Source organism: Panthera tigris, chromosome D2, assembly GCF_018350195.1.
Source record: "Panthera tigris isolate Pti1 chromosome D2, P.tigris_Pti1_mat1.1, whole genome shotgun sequence".
In the NCBI taxonomy this organism is placed as follows: Eukaryota; Metazoa; Chordata; class Mammalia; order Carnivora; family Felidae; genus Panthera; species Panthera tigris.
Window position 1 is genome coordinate 12,656,898 of NC_056670.1, and position 23,264 is coordinate 12,680,161.

Here is a 23,264-nt window from a genome sequence, read left to right on the forward strand (position 1 = left end):
AAACATTTTTAAAAAGTAAATTTAAAAAAATAAAATAAAATGACCAGGATGAAATATGGAGCAGTTACCTATCTGGCTATAGTTGGTGCAGAGGGAAAATATTAATCATCACCCACCCTCCTGCCTGCCCTGCTAACATCACCCTCACCCTCTGTGAAATATGGTCTTTACTCTTTCTACTTTGGAAAGCATCTTCCAGCCACCGTGATCTCTCCCACCAGTTTTTATATAATGCTTTTCCCTCTCCTAGAATGGTGCTTCTTAAGCTTTAACGTGTGTATAGATCATCTGAGGATCTTGCTGAAATGCCAAGTATGACTCAGTAAGTCTGGGGTTGTGGCCTGAGATTCCGGATCTCTCACAGGTAACGCTGATGCTGCTGGACTGAGAAGGAACATGGCCTTAGAGCACCCCACCTAGCCTCACCTGGCCTAGCTGTCAGTGGTTTCTGGACACATGGATTCTGTAGACTGCTACAATAATAATAATAATAATAACAACGGCAACCACATCAATGAAAAGAACAAACAACAAACCCTTTCAGGGACTAGTTTGCCAACTTTTTATTGCCAATCAATTTGTCAAGAAAGGACATTGAACATATGTGTGGCTAATATTGCCATATCCTAAAGGAAGGCTATTTAAATTCTACTCTGTCTTTGTCTCTCTCTCAGATATAAAATAAAACACACACGCAAAAATTTTTTTAAAAGGGGCGCCTGAGTGGTTCAGTTGGTTAAGTGTCCAACTTCAGCTCAGGTTGTGATCTCACTGCTCGTGAGATGGAGCCTCACGGTGGGCTCTGTGCTGACAGCTCAGAGCTGGAGCCTGCTTTCCATTCTGTCTCCGTCTCTCTTGGCCCCTACCCTGCTTGTGCTCTCTCTCTGTCTCTCTCTGTCTCTTTCAAATCTAAAATAAAACACACAAAAAACATTTAAATTCTATAAAAAGGAGGAAGGCCATAGCTTCAGAATAGAAGACAGTCTTCAGAATTGAAGAAGTTTAACTTTATGAAAAACTCGCTACCCTAGTCTCATTTTTAAAATTTGGTCCTAGACTGGGGGCACTAAAGGTGTATATAGGAAAAATTAGCCTGCCTGAAATCCAAAAGGCTTTTCTGATCCCAGACATGAGGTTGGATGTCCCTCCACAGTGCCCGAGAAATCCCAGTGCATGACACTGTCCTAACCCTCATCACCCTCTACTGTTATTGCTTGTCTACCTGCCTGGAGTCCTCAACAGTCTAGGCCTTCCTCTACCTTTGTATCCCAAAACCTTGAACATTGCAAGTACATGGAAAATACCCAGTGACTGAATGAAAGCCTGAAATAATGGATCACTCTAACGATATTACTAGTGGATTCTGTTGTCTGGTTTTAGGTAGAGTAAGAGACATTTTTTGAAGTGGTCCAAAATCGTGGTATACATGAAACTACAGAGAAAGTGTACATATTAAGAATCTTTTTTTGAGGTTTTTTTTTTTTTTTTGAGTAGGTAGTGAAACACATATATGTCTTTACCTGTTCCTTACCTTGAGTCTGACCAGCCCTTTCCAACTCTTTCTTTGAACTGGTCAAGTGATATTCTGCTCTGTGAACCTGTGGATAACTTGAACTATCTCTGTTTTTCTGATCTTCTAAATGAGATGCTGTGAGATTTAGAGGGTTCTTGTGATTTTAAATTTGCTACGATCCCTTGGTTTTATAAACAGGAATGGATAGCAAACACGCATTTCTTATTAACGTTTCTTAATAGCCTATTGTGTAGGACAGACTGGGTTGACTCTTCCAAAAGAGACAGCTCATGCAGGTTACAACTCAATGTTCATCATAAACTTGTTGAGCACAGGTACATATTGGGAATTAAGACAGACAAATATCAACTATTAAAATAAGAAATGGCAAGTAAATCACTTGGATAAGAATTATGCTCAATAGTGGACTCAAATTCCCCATTTTTCAATGATGGTGACAACTTTATGGCTGTGTGTGTGTGTGTGTGTGTGTGTGTGTGTATCTGTGTGTGTCTGTGCACAAATACATCACTTACTAGTGAGTATTTCTGGGAGGAGATCACAGAAGACTTTCATTTTCTATATTGTATATTTGTCCTAACATTTGAATTTATTACTATACAAATGTTTTCTGTTTTAAGCAGAAAGACAATTCAGAATTTAAAAAGAAAAAAAAAATGCTTTTATGAGAATTAATGACACTGCTGCCCACAAATACATACGCATGAAAGTGGGACATTAAGAAACTCAGCGTGAAGTTTCCACAACAGAGAAGAGAGATTTGGGTTGTTTTAACACTTTTAACTGGCTGAAAAGAGCACCTCTTAGGATATTTTTGATGTTTACAAATCTTGTAATGACATAAGTTTTTAAAGTAAAACACACCTACTTTGAGGGTTTTAAAATGCTATCAGTGACTTAGAGAAAATTACATTAAGAATGTTATTAAAACTTAATTTGATAATTTTTGCAAAAAGAAAGAGTGAATATTGTTAAACAACTTAATAGAGACATAAGTTAAGAATTGACTTCTTTGGGGCCCTGGCTGGCTCGGTCAGTAGACTGTGCAACTCTTGATCTCGGGGTTCAAGAGTTTGAGCCCCACGTTGGGTGTAGAGATTATTTAAAAATAAAATCTTAAAAAAATTGACTTCTTCAATAATGTTTTAGGGTGCCTACTAAAAAGAGCATTTTTTAAAGATTCAAATACATCCTAATAACATAAAGCACTCCAAAACTAAATTTATATATAATTTTTTAATATAGCCATTGTTCCATCTGTAGTCAAATGTGGAAATCTGCATAATTTTGACCATGTTACTCTTACAGAAATGAAAGCCCTGCAATTGCTTTACCGCTTCTTCAGAAATCTAGTTCTGCTCCAGTACAGTGCAGTGGGCATTAAAGTTTCAAACTTCCGCCAAAATTATAATGAGCTATTTGGACATTTATTTGAATGTGAACAACCTTGTCTTCATTACATTGTTCATTCAATAATATTTGCTGAATGCTTACTGTGTTCCAGGTAGTGTTCTGGGACTCCAGGTACATCATAAACAGAACAAAGGGTGCTGCCTTCATGAAGTCTATATACGGGAGACAATAAAGATAAGCGTAATAGATGTGTAAGTCATGTAGCTCTTATTGAAATTATTTTGGGGGGTGTAGTATTCTGCTAGGGCTGCCGTAACAAAATATTACAGACCTGGTGGCTTAAACAACAGAAATATTCTCTCACATTCTGGAGGCTGGAAGTCCAGGATCAAAGTACCAGCAGGGTTGATCTCTTCCCCTGGTTTGCAGATAGCTGCCTTCTTATCATATCCTCACATGGCCTTTCCTGTGTGTGTGTGTGTGTGTGTGTGTGTGTGTGTGTGTGTGCGCATGCGCGTGCACACAAAGCTCTGGCGTCTCTTCCCCTTATTATAAGGATACCAGTCCTATTGGATGAGGGCCCCACCCTTGTGACCTTATTTAACCTTAACTACCTCTTTAAAGGCTCTTCCTCTAAACATCCGAACAGAGTCACATTGTGGCTTATGACTTTAACGTATGCATTGGGGAGGGGCGGGGGTGGGCCCGAACAATTTCAAACACTCAAGTGAGGGACCCAGGACAGAGACTCCTCTTGTCAAGGTTTCAGGACAATGTTGAGATAGACTTCACTGAGAAGGTGAAATCTGAGCAAAGATATAGGAGGTAAGAGAGTTATATCTGTGGCTGTCGGGGAAAAAAAAGCATTTCAGTTTGAGGGAACAGCCAGTGCACAGACCTTAAGGCAGGAATGTGTCTGGAAGGTTCCATAAACAGTAGGTCTTCAGGGACGGAAGAGCAGGAAGAGAAGAGAATGTGGGGATCTGGGTGGTGTAGAGCTCTGTGGGCCACTGTAAGGGATTTGGGGTTCGCACGGGTGAAATGGGGAGCCACTGCAGGGTTTTTAGCACAGGTGTGACATGGTCTGATTTATAGATATCCATGAAGCTGTCAGTTAAGTGTTCAGCTCTTGATTTCGGCTCAGGTCATGATCTCAAGGTTCGTGGGATCAAGTCCCGCATCAGGCTCTGCACTGACAGCGTGGAGCCTGCTCAGATTCTCTATCTCCCTCACTTTCTGCCGCTCCCCTGCTTGTGCACGTGTGCACACATGCACGCTCTCTCTCTCTGTCAAAATAAACATGTTTTAAAAAGAATACAGTATGTAATAAATTTACCAAATATGTGTTCATTAACTGTTTATGTTTTCAGTAAGGCTTTCGGTCAACAGTAAGCTATTAATAGTTAAGTTTTGGGGAAGCCAAAAGTTGTATGTGGATTTTCGTCTACGCAGGGGTCAACACCCCCAACCCCTGCGTTGTTCAAGGGTCAACTGTACGTTAACTGCATCTTTTAAAACCTTGATTTTACAATCTAATTTTAGAGCCAAATTATCTAGACTTCCCACTTACAAAGTTTTTCAACATGTGATACACGTACGTACGTAAGGCTTCCTTCTATATATTTATTAATTTTTCTTTTATCTTTCTTCTATGAATGTACTTGATTACACATTTTTTGTGTTCACTTGAAATCTTTTGAACTAAGTTTATCTAATTATGTATGCTTAATATCTAGATTCTAAGATACTTTTTATTTTTAATTTTTTTAAGTTTATTTATTTTTGAGAGAGACAGAGACAGCGTGAATAGGGGAGGATCAGAGTCAGAGAGAGAGGAGACAGAGAATCCCAATAACCTGGGACTTGAACTCACAAAACCATAATATCATGACCAGAACTGAAACCACGAGTCAGATGCTTAACCCACTGAGCCATCCAGGCATCCTTAGGTTCTTAGATACTTTTGAACAAAGTTAGTACGCAGATACACGGAGAAAAGAGTAGACACAAATGACATTACCTTGTGCCTTTTACAAATAAATAATACTTTGAGGGCCAACTGGGTACCATTGTAACACAAAGTGTTTCATTCTGTTTGGCTTTAATAAAATCATGATTGCCTATTATCTTACATTCAAGAGAAACAGAAACTGGATTGTTACTTATTATTTCCATGACTTCTTTGTCCATTAAAAAAAAAAAGAGGTGTTTTTAAGATTAGCGGGTAAAAGTAGATGTGAAAATAAGAGTGGGTTCACTGTTAGGTAAAACTGTGAAACAGGTCAAGTTTGGCTTCCTCTTCCTCTTTTAGTTCAGGGAAACTCACCAAAGTATCTCCAGCACTTAGCACGGTACCTAGCACATAGTAGGTGCTCATTATTTGTTAAATGAGTGGTGATTTCGCTAAGACATATCTTTCACTAATTTGTTAGTGACTTCGTATGTTGTCCATCCTTGGAGTATTTGCAGTCTAAAAGATTGCCAGAGGAAGTGGGCAACCTCTGCCCAAAGGTACGAACTGTTAAAGGTTGAACTTCAGTGGGGAGATCTTTTAAAGTGCAGAATTTTCCCCAAGAGCTACTTCCAACCACATCACTGATCAACTATTTACTTCCCTAAGATATAACATCCTGAATATTTCCAGTTCTTGATTCCTGTGCAGAAATCACAGGAGTTGTTGATTCTAAAGCAATCACTGCCAATTTGTAGACTATTTGCTTGTAATTTGTATTATTAGGTAAGACTTGAATCCGGTTCACCATCTTCCCCAGTACCTCTAACATTCCGCACAAAGGCTGTCACGGTGACTGGGTGGTGAGCAGGGATGTCCTCTAAAACGCCGAACTGCTGGCGGCAGCAGCCTACCAGCCATGTGCTGGCCCAGGCACTCAGTGATACAGCCAAAACATGCTGTGTTAACCCTACAGCTCCCACCTGCTGGAGGCACTGCTATTTTAAGGTATAGAATGTAGACAGTACGCACACACTACACAAATGTGTTTGAAGAGAGCTAAATTGAAAAATACACATTTGTGCTGAATTACTTCAACAGTGGCTTCGTTTTTTGAAAGAAGCGTACCGTTACCTTTGCAAAATGGCTTTTTCCAGGCCCCAAAGGAAGGCTAGGCTTCTTCTCGGGTAACCTTTCCTCCCTCTCTCAACCCCTTCCCATATTTCTTCTTGCAGCCCCCATCCTCTGAACCCACACAAGGAGGACAGAACGAGTGTCTCTGTTAAATGGAGGAAGCGGACGCTGCGCAAGTGCTAGACGCTTTTCAAACGATGGTCGCTCTCCCCTGGGTCTGACAAAGCCAGCCTCGCGACGCACCAGCAGGGTGAGAACAGAGGCAAACCTCCCCGGCACTGGGAGAAACCCCAAGCCCCACCCCTCCGTCCCTCCCGCCCTGAGGCTCGGCCCGCCCTCCTCCCTTCCCTATTGGCTCGGTGGCTCCACGCGTCATTCCTGCGACGCCGACGGTGCCCTACGAGCGAGGGGCGGGGCTCGGGGCGCGCCAGGAGGGGCAAGCGCGCAAGCGCAGGAGAGCGGGTCTGGGTCCGGACGGGGGAAGGGAGGGGGTGGTGTTCCCGGTTTCCTGGGTTACCTGAGGGGGCGGGGGTGGAGAGTTCGCGGCGGCGGCAGTGGCAGCGGCGGCGGCGGCAGCGGCAGCGACAGCGACGACGACTCGGGATTCTCCCGGTGAGTGGAAGGGCGCCGCGGCGGCGGCTGCAGCCAGAGAGCAGGTAAAGGCGGCCGCTGCGCGCCGACGACGCCGGCAGAGGGCTTGGGGTCCCGGACACCATCCGTGGCCTGGAGGGAAGGCGGTTTGGGGTGGCGGCGGTCGCGGGGGTCTGGGGGTCGCCGCCACCCGGCTGAGGGCGCGGGGGACCCGGCCCCAAGCCCGTCCTCAGGCGTCCTCTCTGGCTCCGGGTCTCCGAGATGTCTCCCCCGCCCGCGCCCGGGCAGCCTCTGACAGCAGCTGAGCGGCGGGCGGGAGCTCCTCCCGGCCCCCCTGGACCCTTGCAAGCGGCCACCCGCCACCAACTTTATTTCCCGGCTCACGGAGGGGCGGAGGTCGAGTAGGCTGGCGGCGATTTGCTGCTAGCTTGATTGTATTTATTGTCCTGTGCGGTGGCACTGCCTCCACCCCGACCGGGCCCAGACTGGCAGGTCGGGGACGGGAGTTGACAGTTTCCGCGCCACCACCCTTCCAGTCGCTCCTTGAGCTCCTGTCCCGCGGTCCTCACCCATCTGTCATCTCCCCCGTGTGCCTTGGTCTGCTGCTTTTCTTATGCCTGTGACACCCTTTGCCGGGGCGAGAGACTCTCCAGAGGATCCTCTGAGACATCTGCTGTCTGTCTCCGGCATCATTGGAGCCTTGGCTGAGATGCCTCTTGGTCTCTGGCAGGATTAAACTGTTCGGGAAATAACCCAGGAAGACACCGGCACCACAGCGTGGAGGTCAACGAGTTGTTTAGTAGTGGCGGAGATAAGGCCAGAGGCTTTAAGAACCGTCCCTCTAGCCTTAATTCTTATCGTGCGAAACGAAACAAAACAAAACATTCCCTAGATGCTCAACGGACCATACACACCCAGTGACAGCACTTGGCAGTTGATGAGGTTTGTTTTAAGCAGATAGAAAATTTTAAGGGAGTTGCATCTTGTGTTGAGTACGTGGGTGTTAATAGGGACCAACGTTTCCTTGAACATTGAATTCAACCCGCATTCTTCCTAGGGTTTGTTTAACAAATTGATAGGACAAACTGAATTGGGCTTTCCTTCCTGATGATTCTTGGCTGATCTGCTGTTACTTTAAACTTCCACACCCAGAAACCTTATGCTAATAAAGATGTTGACAATGAGCTTTCGTTTTATAGATGTAGTTATTAATACAGGGTATCTGTTTTAAAGAGCTTTACAAGTAGTCAGCAACTTTTTTTTTTTTTTTAATAACTCTTTGCTGTCCTTCATATTGTTACTGCCTAAAGATTGGAGAATTTGGAGACAAGAATTAGGAGAAAATGAGTTACTATATAATTTAGTTTACGTGAAAGCAGTGTGTAAGCCATAAAATGATCCATAAATTTAGTATATATTTATTGAGCATGTACTGTGTGTCAGAGTTGTCTGAACACATAAATATCCCCTCCTTCATGGAGCTTACATTCTAGTGGGGGATCTCAGATAATAAAATATGTGCTATGTCATTCGGTGTCAAGGACTAGAGAGAAAAAGCAGGGAAGAGGGAGAGATCAGGAACTGGAAAAGGGTTTTAACTAGGGGTAGTCAGGGAAGACTTCCTAGAGAACGCGGCGTCTGAGCCCAAGACCAGAAAGGAGACGGTAATCCGTACCCCTCTCTAGGGGAAGCGTGTTCAAGTAGACGGAAAGGCACTTGCAAAAGCTTTGAGGCAGGCGTGTACTGGGCATGTTTGTGGACAGCTCAAAGTCAGATTTGGCTGTGGTGGAGTGAGCAAAGTAAGAGTAGTACAGATGAAATCAGGTGAGTGGGAATGGGCAATCAGATTGGGTGAGGTCTTGGAGGCCTTTGCACGGGCTTGGTCTTACACTCTGAGTGAGAAAAGGACTCATCCCTCTGAATAAAGAAGAGATATAATGAGACCTTTACAAGGGTCACTCTGGTGGCTGGATGAAGAATAGACTTTGGATGAAGGAGAGGGTAGAAGCAGAGATATCAGCTCAGGGACTCCTGCCATAATTCAGGCCATGGATGATTATCATTTGGACCAGAGTAGAATTGGTGGAGAGGTTGATTTCTGGCTGAATTGAGGATAGACTCAACAGGAGACTTAAAGACAACTACAGTTTTTGTCCTAAGCGAGTGCAAAGATGCAGTAGACGTGTACTGAGATGAGGTTTATGAGATGGGCAGTGGGTTAGGAGTTGGTTAGAAGACCACAAAATGAGATATCCAAGTAGAGATTATTGGTAGTAGATTCTGGTAACTTTGTATTGAAGACACTTTTCACATTATCTTGACTTTAACAGGGGTTTAGTATTTCACCCATGAACTTCCAACCTTTTTCAGACTCCTTTTCTTTTTAGCTCTTTTGGACCAACTTATTCATTCTTTTCACGAAATGTAGCTTTGCTTTTATTTGCTTGCACTCAGAGCATCTGTTTGTTAGTTTCATTTTGTAGAGAAAGCCGTATAATCCAGAATTTCAGAGTACCTTTTTAGTTTGTTGCTGTGTTTAACTTGAACACCTCAAATGACTAAGCTTTTCCCAAATTATGTTTAGATGCCTGGCTTAAGTTCAAGAATTTTTTTAAGTCTCAGAAATCTTGTTGTCAAACGTGGCTTCACTTGGCCATTTGTGAAATTACAATGGAAATGACCTGTATTTTTAATACTTTATTAATAAGTCAGTAATATACAGGGATTATCCTAATTCTTTTGTTTCATTAAAGATGGCTTGAAATAAATGGGCCATCACATGTTAAACGGAGATCTTTTCATCAAATTATGCAGTATTTGGGGCCATAGAATTTGGCCTGTAAAACTTGTATCAAAAATATATCAGGATTCTAGAGTTTAAGGTCTATGCCTTCCCTTAAGAACCAGGCTACAAGTACATGACTGTTCGGGTTACCTTTCCCTTTTCTCTAAGTTGTACCAAGCCGTCTACTTCTTTTATTTGTATCATTCCTTCGAATAAAGTAATTTGGTACCCCCTCCTCCGAAAAAAGAACCCAAGCTATAAACTAATGTTTTTAAATGGATTTTCAGCCTAAATATATTCTGAAAGTACATAAAAAGACGTCATATTAATAACTAATTATAAACAGTCCATGGGAACACCATATGTTCTTTGATACTGCTTTCTTTTGCTATTGTTTCTCACCGGTATTTGTCTTTCTTTCTCTTAATTCTTCTGGCCTTGATTTATAGTAAGTGAGAGAGACCTGATACATTTTGAAACTTTGAATGCTTCTCAGGTCTAATTGTGGGGAAGAAAAAAAAAAGAAAAATCTTTTTTAACAATATGAAAAAGTAGTGCTTAAAGTATGATCATCTTAATTAATCAAGAAAGGACTCAAACGGTTTTCCTAAAGGCTCGTCATTGTTCCATTCAAATGTGATTCCTTGAAATTGAAACTCAAAATGTGTGAGGAAATAAGAGAACTTCTAGACACTTTAAATGAGTGGAAGAAATGGATGAATGATAAGACTACTGTGCATACTTAGAAATGTTGATACAATTCATCTTTAAAAGGTAAAGGGGATAGAAGATTTTTGCCAGAAACCTGAAGAATCACATATTTCAAATTGAAAAATGAGGTAGGGGAAAGTGAAGCTTAGAAACTATACATTGAACATTTTGACACTAAATGACTCCTAGAAACATTATAGACCAGATTGCCAAGCAGATGCTTTGTAATCTGTGATTAGAAAACACAGCACTGATTATTAAGACCCAGAGTTAGTTTTTTAAGAACAAGTCATATTAACCTCTTGCTCACTTTGTCAAAGATATGATAGTATTAAATAATCTTTTTAAGCACCTCACATCTTACAAATTGCGTTCCCATTTATTATTTTATTTAACTCTCACAACATCCCTGTCAAGTAGTGTCAGATGAGGAGTCCTCAATGGTAGGAGCCCTGGGAAGACACAAAGGGGACAGACGTGGGAGATGTTAGAAAGGACTTGCCTAGATACGGAGTAAAAGAAAGGGAGGAATCAAAGTGGGCTTTGGGGATTCTAGACTGTCTGACTGGGTGGATGGTAATGCTGGTAATTGATCTTAATTTTGAAAATATAGGTGGTGGAACAGATTTGGAGATGTGAAATTCATCAGTTCACATCAGTTTGGTGAGACTAGTTGTTTTCTTTGTGGGAACAGAGTCAGGTATAATTAGAATTTTCAAAATATATAGGTCTGGAGCTCAGAAGAAAAGTCTAACCCAAATAAAAAAGGCTTCATTCATTCAGTAGACATATCCTTTCAAATACTTTTGGTAAGGAAGGGAGGACAGTGGGGAAGCTTGAGCTGGGAGATGGCATTGGGGAAGGTTTATTTTTCTTTAAAGATGAAAGAGCCAAGGAACTTTAATGGGCTGATAGAAAGAGTCCATTGAAGAGGAAAGAAAATTGAAGTCACAAAAATTGAAGTCACAAGAGAAAGAAGATAATCAGACATAACCTCAGCAGAAATGGAAGGGTTGGGAACAAGAGCACAGGTGAAAGGGCTACCCTGTAGAAGAGCAGTGATGTATCTTCCTAGTATTTAAAAAAAAAAAAAAGGAAATAGAGACTAGATACATAATATAATATAGCATCTCTTGTCTCTGTGGGAATCAGGTTATGTGCTGAAATTGAGGAGGAAGAGCATGGATTGGGGTATATTTCATGGGAAGAGTTACTGTTGTGATGGGAAAAGGGACTTGGCCAGGGACCACTAACCTAATTACTGAATAGTGATAAACACCCTTGAAATCACAAATGAGTAGAGCAGCCAATCAGAATGGTTAAGCAGTTTTCTCCAGCAGTTCTCCATAACAGTGCAGAAAATGTTTGGTTACACTAAATCTGGATGGGGAGTGGAAGGGGGGTTGTGATGTAGAATCTGGAAGGGGGTGGAACAGAGTCAAGGAACTGAGGGTGCTAATGAAGTTGCTAATTGAAGAGCTGAACCATAGGTAGGTGTCCTGCTTGATTGAAGAAGACAGCCAAGCCAAGATGGAGCTGATAAATGTAGAGAACAAAGAGGGTGAAGAATTTCAATGAGTAAGCTGTAGGATTAACGGAAGTAGAGGAGTACTAGAGATGGAAAAATAGGCATGTGATGTGAGGTCCTAACTTTAAGGTTCTAGAGTCAGAACAGTTGCAAGTGATAATAAGGGTCAAAGTATGGCCAGTGATGATGGGTAGCCAAGATTAATAGTGCTTATGCAACAATCATAATATTAATAAAACTACAATTTATCAAGTACTGTTGTATACTAGTCACTATACTAAATGCTTTCCGTAGTTTATCCTACTTATTTTTCACAACTATCCCTTGAGGCACATATTAGGGACTCTATTTTACAAATGAAGAAATGGGTGCTCGGTGAAGTAAAGTAACTTTCCCAAAGGTACACAACTAGGAAGTACCTGATTCTTTCTAGCCCCAAAGCCCTTATGCCCACTTAATACACTATGCTGTTCTTCTCCAAAGTAGGGGTCATTGAAGAAGAGGAAATCAAAGAGCTCTAAATCCTAGTATGTTGGGATTATTTTTTCTTATGGATAATGAAGCCCTCAGAAACAACAGATCTTGTGTGGAGAGGAAGACAGGACTTTTGTAACAAAGTTCTCAATAAATGGAGATGAAAGACTCAAAGTCAGTAGTTGACAACTATAAATATAGCTCTAATTTAGCCTTAGAAGTAGATAAAATGGGTAATAATGATGCACAAGTCACTTTGAGAACCAGATGATAACCAGAATAATACCGACTTGTCTTCCTGGCCTGGGATCTGGGTGTATATAGTGATTTATTAAGAGGAGGAGATTAAATGCTCCTCTTGTGTAAAGGTAGAGGATACAGGGACATTTCTTCACAACAGAACTAGGGTTCCTAAAGCTAGGGAGTGAAGTGTCCAGGGAGGAAGAAGCACTCATCTAGTTGCGTATGAAAAATCAGAAAGGATAGGTGGGCAGGTAGGGTCATCATATAATTTATTGACCAAATACGTGTTATTTTGAAAATGAAAAGAGTGTCATTAATAGTTACCCTGGGACAGCAGGCATAAACTAGGGCTGTCCTAGGCAAATCAAGATGGGTAGTCATATCTGTGATATGTAACAAGAGGAGCTATCATCTTGGAAAAGGGCTGTGGATGTTGAGAATGAACAAATTGAGCCCTAAGTTAGAGGGACATGAATGGGGCATACTAGCCTGAGATTATTCTCTCCAGCCCTATAATACTGCCTGGACATGTTCTGGGTATGTCTTGTTCTAGAAGAGTCAGGAGATCTGAAGGAAGTTTGAATTCATCTCTCTATGAAGAGTTGGAATCCATTAGCATATAGGTGGTACTAGAAACCTTAGAAGTGGATGAGATCATCAAAAGAGAACACAAAGAATGGGAAGTGAGGAAGAGGACAGGATCCAGAGGCTCCCCAACATGAAGGAGCTGGCAAAGAAGAATCCAGCTAAGGAGACTGAGGAGGAGTGGTCAGAAGGGTAGAAGGAGAACCAGAAGAGATTTGTCATCTCACAAATCCAGAAAGAAGAGAGATTTAAGAATGGATGATTAATAGTCTCATTTGCTTTATGTTCCTCAGAGGTCAGAGAAGATAAGGACTGGAATGTGTCCATTGGGTTGGATTTGGCAATTAGAAGGTTATTGTTGATCTTGGCCTGAGTAGTTTTGGTAGAGAAGTGTGAGCACAAGTCAGACTGCAGTGCACAGAGAGGTGAGCTGAGGCCAGGCAGGAGGACTGCTTCAAGTATAGATTACCCTTGAGGAATCTTGAAAGACAAGGGTATCAACAGGATATATCTGGATACTTATATTTATATTTGTATTTGTATTTGTACTTATATTTATTTACTTTAGACAGTGAAGAAGTCAGTGGAGATGAGGGGTTGAAAACTAGGAGAGAGCTGGATTTCCAACCAATGCCTCCTAGTGAGGTCAGTAATTTTGTTGTAATGAAAAGAGTGAAAGTAAGAGGAAGCTACATCGTAAATCAAGTAAGACAAACTTTGTAGTAACTACAATTTATCAGAACCTGGAATAGGTAGGAAGAAGAGAGAGAATTCCTAATTTGGTGAAATAGTGAAAAGTGACATCTAGGTTGTGGACTAACTCTAGGATTCTGTTTTTTCTCTACAGTTTTTGGGGGGAGCGGGAAGCATGCGCATAAAGTTTATTAGTTCAGGATTCCTGATCCCAGAACACTAATGATTTTTATAATTTTCGTGGATTAATTTTTATCAAGTTCTTGGACCAAAGTTTCTTTTGCTAGATACAACATTAACACATCTCACAAACACTGTCAACGCAACATTTTAGAGCTTGAAAAGTAACAAGAGATAATCTCATTCCACCTTCTCATTTTGTACACGGGGAATCAAAGCTCTGGGGATGCTGGCACACAGATGGAATTCATCTCTCTAATTCATCTCTGGAATTCATCTCTCTATTCATCTCTGGAATTCACAGATGGAATTCGAGCCTCAGTCTGACTCTTATTCCAGAACTGTATCTCCTACAACCTGCTGGATTTTTATTCGGGCTACTTTCTTGTTGCTAAGGCCTCTTCTCCTTTCATTCTTGGACTTGACAGATTGTAGAAGACTAACTTTTTAAATAAGTAAAATAGAGGTCTTAATATATGGACTTACTGTGATAGATGAACAAAACGCTCTTCACATCTTACTGGAAAATCACAACATGTTGTAATATTATTTTATTATTTTATTATTTGTATTAAATTATCCCAAGCCCTTCTTGGAAGGTTGAACTTTCTTTTAAGATATCTCTTTTGCAAAGTCTCTTTTTAAGAAGTCTCTTCTCTTTAAGAAGCCAAAAAGAATATAGACTTCCAGACCATAAAAATGTGGTTTCTAGGAATAGCTTATCCAATTTCCTGGCTGTCATTCTTGACTATCTCTGGATATTTCAACCGTCTAAAATCATAACAGTAATATTTCTCTTTTATGGTACTTGAGAATATTAAGGTATATAAAATTATATTTAACGTAATATTATATATGTATATATATCATTTACATATATTGTACGTTATATATATTTGGGACAATTTTTGAAGTCATTTGATAAATACTGAGAAATATCAATGTTCTTTCCTCTTCCTTTTTGGTTTTTGTTTGTCTTTCTCTCTCTCTTTCCTTATTTTTGAAATATAATTAACATAGTGTTATATTAGTTTCAGGCGTACAATAAAATGATTCAACAATTCTATATGTTACTCTAGTGTTCATTATGAGAAGTGCATGCGTGATCCTCATTACCTATTTCACCCAACCCCCCACCCACCCACCCACGTCTGGTAACCATCAGTTTGTTCTCTATAGTTCAGTCTGTTTCTTGAGCCGCCTGAGTGGCTCAGTCAGTTAAGCGTCTCTTGATTTCGGTTCAGGTCATGATTTCACAGTTCATGAGTTTGAGACACACTTTGGGCTCTGCAGTGACAGTGAGGAGACTGGTTGGTATCCTTTGTCTGTCTGTCTCTCTCTCTCTCTCTCCCCCTCCCCCACTCACATTCTAATTCTCTCTCTCTCAAAAATAAATAAATAAACATTAAAAAAAAAGAGTCTGTTTCTTGGTTTGTCTCTCTCTTTCTCTTTCTCCCCCCATTGCTCATTTGTTTTGTTTCTTAAATTCCACATATGAGTGAAATCATATGGTATTTGTTTTTCTCTGAGTTTTTTCACTTAGCATTATACTCTAGCTCCATCCTGTTGTTGCAAATGGCAAGATTTCATTCTTTTTTATGGTTGAATAATATTCCATTGTATATGCATACCACGTCTTGTTTATCCATTCATCTAATGATGAACCCCTGGGTTGTTTCCACATCTTGCCTCTTGTAAATAATACAGCAGTAAACATAGGGGTGCATGTATCTTTTTGATTAGTGTTTTCATCTTCTTTGGGTAAATACCTAGTAAAGGAATTACTGGATAATATGGTAGTTCTATTTTTAATATGTTGAGGAACCTCCTTACTCTTTTCCATAGCAGCCATACAAGTTTACATTCTCACCAGCAGTGCACAAGGATTCCTTTCTCTCTACATCCTCACCAACACTTGTTATTCCTTGCCATTTTGATTCTAGTCATTCTGACAGTTGTAAGATGATATTGTATCGTGGTTTTGATTTGCATCTTTTTTTTTTAAGTTTATTTATTTTGAGAGAGAGAGAGGAGAGAGAGGTGGGGGCGGGGTGTGGGGAGAGTCAGAGAGAGGGAGACAGAGAATCCCAAGCAGGCTCTGCACTGCCAATGCAGAGCCCCATCGCAGGACTCGAACTCATGGAACCGCAAGATCGTGACCTGGGCAGAAACCAAGAGCTGGACACTTAACTACCTGAGCCACACAGGTGCCCCAGATTTGCATTTTTCTGATGATTAACAATGTTGAGCATCTTTTCATGTGTCTGTTGGCTGTTTGTATGTCTTCTTTGGAAAAATGTGTATTCAGGCCCTCTAGCCATTTTTAATCAGATTATTTTTTGGTGTTGATTCATATAAGTTCTTTATATATTTTAACTGTTAACCCCTTTTCAGATATATCATTGCAAGTATCTCTGCCATTTATTTGGTTGCTTTTTTGTTTTTTGGATGGTTTCCCTCACTGGGCAGAAACTTTTTTTTTGGTGTAGTCCCCAATAGTTTTAATTTTACCTTTTTTTTTTTTTTTTCCCCCTTAGGAGATATATCTAGAAAAATGTTTCTGTGACTGGTGTCAGAGACATTACTGCCTGAGCTCTTTTCTGGGATTTTTATGGTTTTAGGTATTATGGTTCCATTTAGGTCTTTAATCCATTTTGAACTTATTTCCACATATAGTATAAGAAACTCGTCTGGTAAGACTGTCTTTTTCCCATTGTATTTTCTTGCCTCTTTTGTCATAGATTAGTTGACTGTGTAGGCATGGGTTTATTCTGGGCTCTCTATTCTCTTCTACTGATGTGTCTATTTTTGTGCCAGTACCATACTGTTTTGATTACTATAGCTTTGTAGTATATGCTGAAATGTGAGATTGTGATACCTCCAGCTATGTTCTTTCTCAAGATTGCTTTGCCTAACTAATTTAAAGGGATTCATGTACCCCTTTGTTGTGCCCCCTATACTGGAATTAAAATTTTTAAAAACACTAAAAAAATAGATTGCTTTGGCTTTTCTGGGTATTTTGTGGTTCTATATAAATTTTAGTATTATTTGTTTTAGTTTTGTGAAAAATGTTGTCGGTTATTTTTTCTCTACTTTTTTAAAATGTTTATTTTTTAATTTTTTAAGTTTATTTATTTTGAGAGAGAGAGTGCAAACAGGGTAGAGGCAGAGAGAGAAGGGGGAGAGAGGATCCCAAGCAGGTTCTGTACCAGAGCCCGATGGTGGGGCTCAAACTCACGAACCACGAGAACATGAGCCAGGCCAAAGGCAGATGCTTAACCAACTGAGCCACCCAGGTGCCCCTATTTATTTATTTTTGAGAGAGAGGAAGAGCACAAGCTGGAGAGGGGGCAGAGAGAGAGACACACACACACAGAATCTGATGCAGGCTCCAGGCTCTGAGCTGTCAGCCCAGAGCCCGACGCAGGGCTCAAACCCATGAACTGTGAGATCATGACCTAAGCCGAAGTCAGATGCTTAACCAACTAAGCCACCCAGGCGCCCCTATTTTTTCTCTACTTAAAAAAAATTTTTTTTAATGTTTATTTTTGAGAGAGAGAGACGGAGTGTAAGTGGGAGAGGGGCAGAGAGAGAGGGAGATACAGAATCTGAAGTAGGCTCCAGGCTCTGAGCTGCCAGCACAGAGCACGACACGGGGCTCTAACCCATGAACAGCAAGATCATGACCTGAGCCAAAGTCGGACACTTAACCGACTGAGCCACCCAGGTGCTTCTGTTTTTTCTCTATTTTTACGCCTGCTTTTTTTTGGCATGGTTTAACCATGTCCAATCCCCAAGATAGTTGTTGGGATGGATTTGCTATTTTTTTAGGAATTTGTTCTTACGTTTAACTGTTTCAAAGTTAACTGTGTCTTTGCTTAGTGGAAATATATTTTACTTAAATATATTTAAATTATCTGTGGTAGCATTTGGGTTTTGGCTGAGTGTGTTGTTTTTAGTAATTTACTTAGCATAAGTGAAATCAATTCTATATGTTCATTTGAGTATTATGAACTTTTAAAGAGCAATAATAGTGTATTAATTTTTTCCTTTCTTCTTTCTCTTCGATCTTTAAGATTGCTCTGATCAAAATGTGATTTGCTACACTAGAATTTTAATTAGTTCTGTAGGTTCATTTGTCTGAGTTCCTTAGATGGAATAATAATAATTGTAATTGCATACGTATTATTTCAACAGTGTAATTATTATACTGAGTTTGGATGGGTGTGAAATTAAAACAATGGTAAGAATGATTTCCTCTTTTATTATATAAATGTGGCTTATTTGAAAGGGCAACAAAACATTTATCTGTTCATAAAATCACTCATTGTTACTGCTTCTGGGTATTGATTCATTGAAGTATACAGTTCAGTGTATCCTGGTCGATGGTAAAAGGAGGTTTTACTGGTGTAACTTGCGGAACAGCTGTGTCTTTCTATCAGCTTGCGTTTATACTACTTTTTAATATTTACTTGTCTAGACTTTATTGGATCTTAAATGCATTGTAACTTAGAGTTTATTAAAGATTAAAATCCTTTACTGTCTTCTGGATTTCCTCTTTAATAATGCTTCCAAAGATGGTAACTGTTCTTTAAGTTTTTTCTGTTAGCCTTATTTAAATATTTTGGAGAAAATTTCTTTTTTTCTTTTTTAAGTTTATTTATTTATTTTGAGAGAGAGAGAGAGAACTTGGGGAGGGGCAGAGAGAGAATCTCAAGCAGGTTCCGTGCTGTTAGCACAGAGCCCAATGCAGGGCTCGACCTCATGAACTGCCAGATCATGACCTGAGCTGAAATCAAGAGTCAGGTGCTTAACTGACTGAGCCACCCAAGCACCCCCGGAGAATATTTCTGAAGTCATATGTTCCATACAACTGAAACATATTCATTTTCTCTACACTTTATTTTTAAAAATAGAATCCCAGTAAGGTAGTTTTGATAAAACTTGATTATGCACAATTTAAGGAAACATTAGAATGTGTAATTTTAATTTTAAATTAACTTTGATGCTTACTGTTACTATATTACTATTACTATATTTCTGTTTTCTGCATACTATACTGTCATGGAAGTTCACACCCAAAAGATAATTAGAAATCATCTATTTTGTTTTTGTTTTTATTTATTTTATTTTTATTTATTTTGAGAGAGCATGTATGCTCATGTGTGTGCACATGAGCGTGGGAGGGGCAGAGAGAAAGGGAGAGAGAGAATCCCAAGCAGGCTCTGTGCTGTCAGTGCAGAGCCTGATGTGAGGGCAGATCTCATGAACTGTGAGGTCATGATCTGAGCCGAGATCAAGAGACAGACACTTAACCAACTGAGCCACCCAGGTGCCCCTGTTTTTGTTTTAATATGTATGAGAAAAATGGGGATCAGAAAGGTTAAACATTTGCCTAAGATTCTAAAGAGTGTTTGAGGCAGAAACAGAAAACCTAAAATCTTTTGGTTTTTAGTGTAGTATTCTTTAGACTATACTGCCAACCTCTTGAACATTTTAATGCACTTTATGAAAGTAATCTCCTAACCAAAAGATGTCTGATACACTATAAAAAGTGATAGCATTTGGTTTTCAGTATGTAATTCATTTATAACTTTAACCCCTCTTCTTTACACGTGTCTACATGTTTACCACAGTGGTAGAAACTAAATTGTGATGATACTCGATGTAGTAGAAAAAAATATTAAGCATAGTTTGAAGTTGAAATGCATTTGCTTAATATATACTCCTTTTTTATTTCTGTTCTCTATCACTCTCAGTACCTTCTCTCCTACTATCTATCTATCCATCTTCACGGATGGTTAGAGAGTGGCAGAGTAAGCAGCTGGGTCTCAGCTTGATCTCACTGCTAATCTTTCTTGATGTGCCACGTTTTATAACAGTGAACACATTTGTCTGTAATTGACTGCCTCAACCAAATTGTTTTTAGAAGGGAAGCTAATTTTCACACTGTCTATAAGAATTATGAAGGAATAAGAGGAAACTATTGCCATGCACACTTACGTGGTGTCTTTACAGCTTCTGTATATCTGTGTTCAGTATTTCTGAAACAATTTGCAGAATCGTTTACCTTATACAAGACAAATATTAAAAACTGATGATTATGGTGCTGCTATATAAAACATTTTTATTTTTTTCATTTCACATTTAGGATAAGATCCCAATCTGGGTTTTTATTGTTTCTTTAGGAGATACGGAAAACCGTTATTTCCAAAATTGATTTTAAAGAACTTTTAAACTGTGTCCTCTGCATTATAATCTTTAAAATAGGAAGAATAAACATCCAAGATTTTATTGCTAAAGTTTTTTGTTTTTAATCTAAAAAATTTTTGGTAACGTTTTTTACGTGTTTTTGTAGCACTTTCCTCATGCTATTGAACAGAAAAAGGCTTTTGTAAATGTGGCTATTTATTTCTCAGAGTTTAAGTTGTGGGAAAATTTCCTAAAGGAATTTGAATGTTAAAATGTTTTCTATCAAAGTTAGTATCAAATGAATTGGTGTTTGTTTGTTGAGCTCTTACTATCTGTGGGCACTGTATTAGGCAAAAAGATTTTTTTTCGAAACAAATGAGACCTGATTTTCCTTCTTAAGGGGAGTATAATCTTGTTTGGAAAGAAACAATACAATACCGTTAACACAAGGCGGTGAGTCTTAAGAGGCATGTTGAAAGTAATGAACTGGGAATGAATAGGAATTTCTGCAGCAGCAACAACATGACAAGCAACATCAGTGAAATAGTGTTGAGACAGTGAGCACCCTTAGGAGGAGTTATGGGGTGCTGGAACGTGTTCTGAGATGTGCCGAGAGATTAGAAAGGTTAGATGGAGGGAATGACATAGCACGATAATAAGGAGTTGGGAACTTATTCCCTAGGAATTGGAGTGTCATTTATTATTTTAGGAAACGTGAATGACATTTTTAGCAGTTGTAGAATTTGGATTGGATGGAAAGTAGACCAGGCAGAGTAACCAATTAAGAGGTTGTCAGTATTACAAGTGAGAGAGGGGATGAGGGCCTGTGGATGCTCCGGCATCCAGGCATTCAAGGTAATGATCATAATCACTAATAATTATTGATCTTCCTCCAGTCTGCCCCTCCCCATGCAACGCATCTTATGTGAGTTATCCCATGTAATTTAAATATTCACAACAGGATACTCCTGAAACCAATACTACACTGTGTGTTAGCGACCTTGAATTTAAATTAATAAAAAATATTCACAGCAGGGGTGGCTGGGTGGCTCAGTTAGTTGAACATCTGACTCTTCATTTCAGCTCAGGTCATGATCTCACAGTTGTGAGCTCAAGCCCCGCCTTGGGCTCTGCGCTGAGTGTGGAGTCTGCTTGGGATTCTCCCTCTCCTTCTCCTCTCCCCCTCTCCCATTTGCATGCACAAGCTTGAATGAATGAATGAATGAATGAATATTCGCAACAATTTTACATGCTCTTAGATAAGACTGAGACTTAGAGAGAGGAAGCCAAGTAAGCCAGGGTCATAGAGTTAGCAAGTAGCAGATGCAGAGGTAAACCAGCAAAGCTGTCAAACGGAAGAACTGACTGGGCCCCAGATGAAATGGCTATTCTGGTAGCATTTCCCTGAGTAACTGGGTAGAGCCCATCAACTGAAATAGGAGTGAGGAAGGAAGAGCTGGTTTGTTGGAGGGAGGAGTTGATGTTTGCTTGGGAGAATAGAAATTTGTATGCAGAATCCAGAGAGTGCCTGAGTGTGTATCCTGCCTCTGACGCGTAGTAGCTGTGTGGCCTGAAGCAGTTGCTTAACCGCACAGTGCTTCAGTTTGTGACATGTGACAAGTGGGGAGAGAATTGTACTTACAACATCCTTATGGGGAATAAACCAGCTACCATCGTAGTGTGCTTACAGTAGTGCCTCATGTCTCGTAGTTGTGTTAGATGTTAGCTGTATCATCACCATCATTCTCGTTATTCTATAAAAATCCAGAGATGTGATTTCAAGATGTATGAGCCATTTGGTGTAAACCTTCTAGCACATTCCTCCTAGGAGGGTGTGAAGCGGCAGGAGATGATTTCCCCTGATGAGTCTTTGTAGTTCTTATTGCCACCTCACTATAACTACAGTGTCTCAATCTCCATTCTTTTACGGTGCTCAGGATCAAACCCAGGTTCTTCTGAGATATCTGGTTCCCCATTTGTTTGTTGTAGGGAAAATGAACTGCTTGTGGAAGGGCTTAACTTCGGTACCTTTTGGTGTGGCTGCCTCTCAATTTACTTCAAAATTCTGCCTTGCTACGCTGTACCCAGGCCAGCTTTGTCGAATGAGGGGTCATGATGACTTCTCTCTGGGCCGGGTACAGGTGTCCAGGCAGCCACAATGGAGAGTGTTAACCAAGACTTCATGGGCTTAGAGAGGGGGAGGGGAATAGGTGGGTGTTTGTCGACTCCTGAAATGTGAAAAAAAAAAAAAAATAGTATGTTCATTTTTCTGGGGCCACTGCTTAGATTTCCACCTGTTGCCCCCACACCACTGCCATTTTCATTTTATTGAGTTTTTTAAATCAGGCTAAGCAATTGTACATAAATTAAAATTATTTCAGCACATTTTTGCGTTCTATAATACAAATACATAAATGCATAATACAGAATAAAAGTAGGAACAGTACAACTGTTCTTCCTCCTCCCCGCCCCCCCCCCACACATTTACTGGTTAAGGATTAGTGTAGTCCTATGTTTTTAATATGGAACATCTACATCAGAGCTGACTTCTGTGACTAATGCGTCTCGTACTTTGTAACTCCAGTTAGAGCTGAAGGTGTTACTTCTTGTTAAAATGTGAATACTTCTTTCTAGGAGGAGCAGAGTTTTGTGGGGTTTTTTTTTTTCTCCAGTTCATTTACTTCTTGATGTAAAAGAGAAATGTGGAAACATATGCAAAAAGATAACATGAAGCTATAGAATACCTTGAGAAGTTTGGGGTGGCAGGATATTTGACTGGTGGAAGGAAACAGCATAGGACACAGAGGCAGGATTACTGTCTAGTTGCATTTGCTCTTAGTGCAACAAACAGAAGTTTGTAGAGAGGTTCTTGAAGCATGTTTCCAGGTGTGTAGATTGAAACCTAGCAGACTTGAGTCAAAGTTCCGGATAACATTCAGAGATAGTATTTAGTGTTAAGGAAACTTCTTTGCCCATTGTCTAATTTTTAATTGACCTGACAGAAGGAGAAAGGTCACGTCTTGGTTAATAAACTTGGTTATTTTCGTTCTACTTAATTAGCTCTAAACATATCATGTAACTCCCAAGACAACTGTCATGGGACCTAACCATGGGACTGTGGACCTGTGAGTCTCAGTTTTTGTTAACTGTGGAATGTGGTTGGATAATATGATGTCTAAACTTTTCTGCCATTGTGAAAATGTATGATTCTAACATATTCATATTCATACCTTTATTTATGTCACTTATGAAATAGTATAGTGTTATCAAGTTTTTCTCCTAAGGGTTTTTAGATTTAGTGATTTGTTAC

At 40.0% G+C, this 23,264-nt stretch overlaps 1 protein-coding gene across 7 annotated transcripts in view; it reads left to right on the plus strand.

Moving 5' to 3' along the window:
- LYST (lysosomal trafficking regulator) overlaps positions 1-23,264 on the plus strand; it is a 243,766-nt gene that overhangs the window by 55,490 nt on the left and 165,012 nt on the right. For 2 of the 7 annotated variants that reach the window (XM_042961060.1, XM_042961059.1), the window contains exon 1: positions 6,535-7,505. The gene's annotated coding sequence lies outside the window, so the exon portion shown is untranslated. Of the gene's footprint in view, positions 1-3,060; positions 3,139-3,634; positions 3,713-6,073; positions 6,223-6,532; positions 7,506-23,264 lie in introns of those variants that run through there. The other 5 variants (XM_042961055.1, XM_042961058.1, XM_042961056.1 and 2 more) reach the window with 5 other exon arrangements.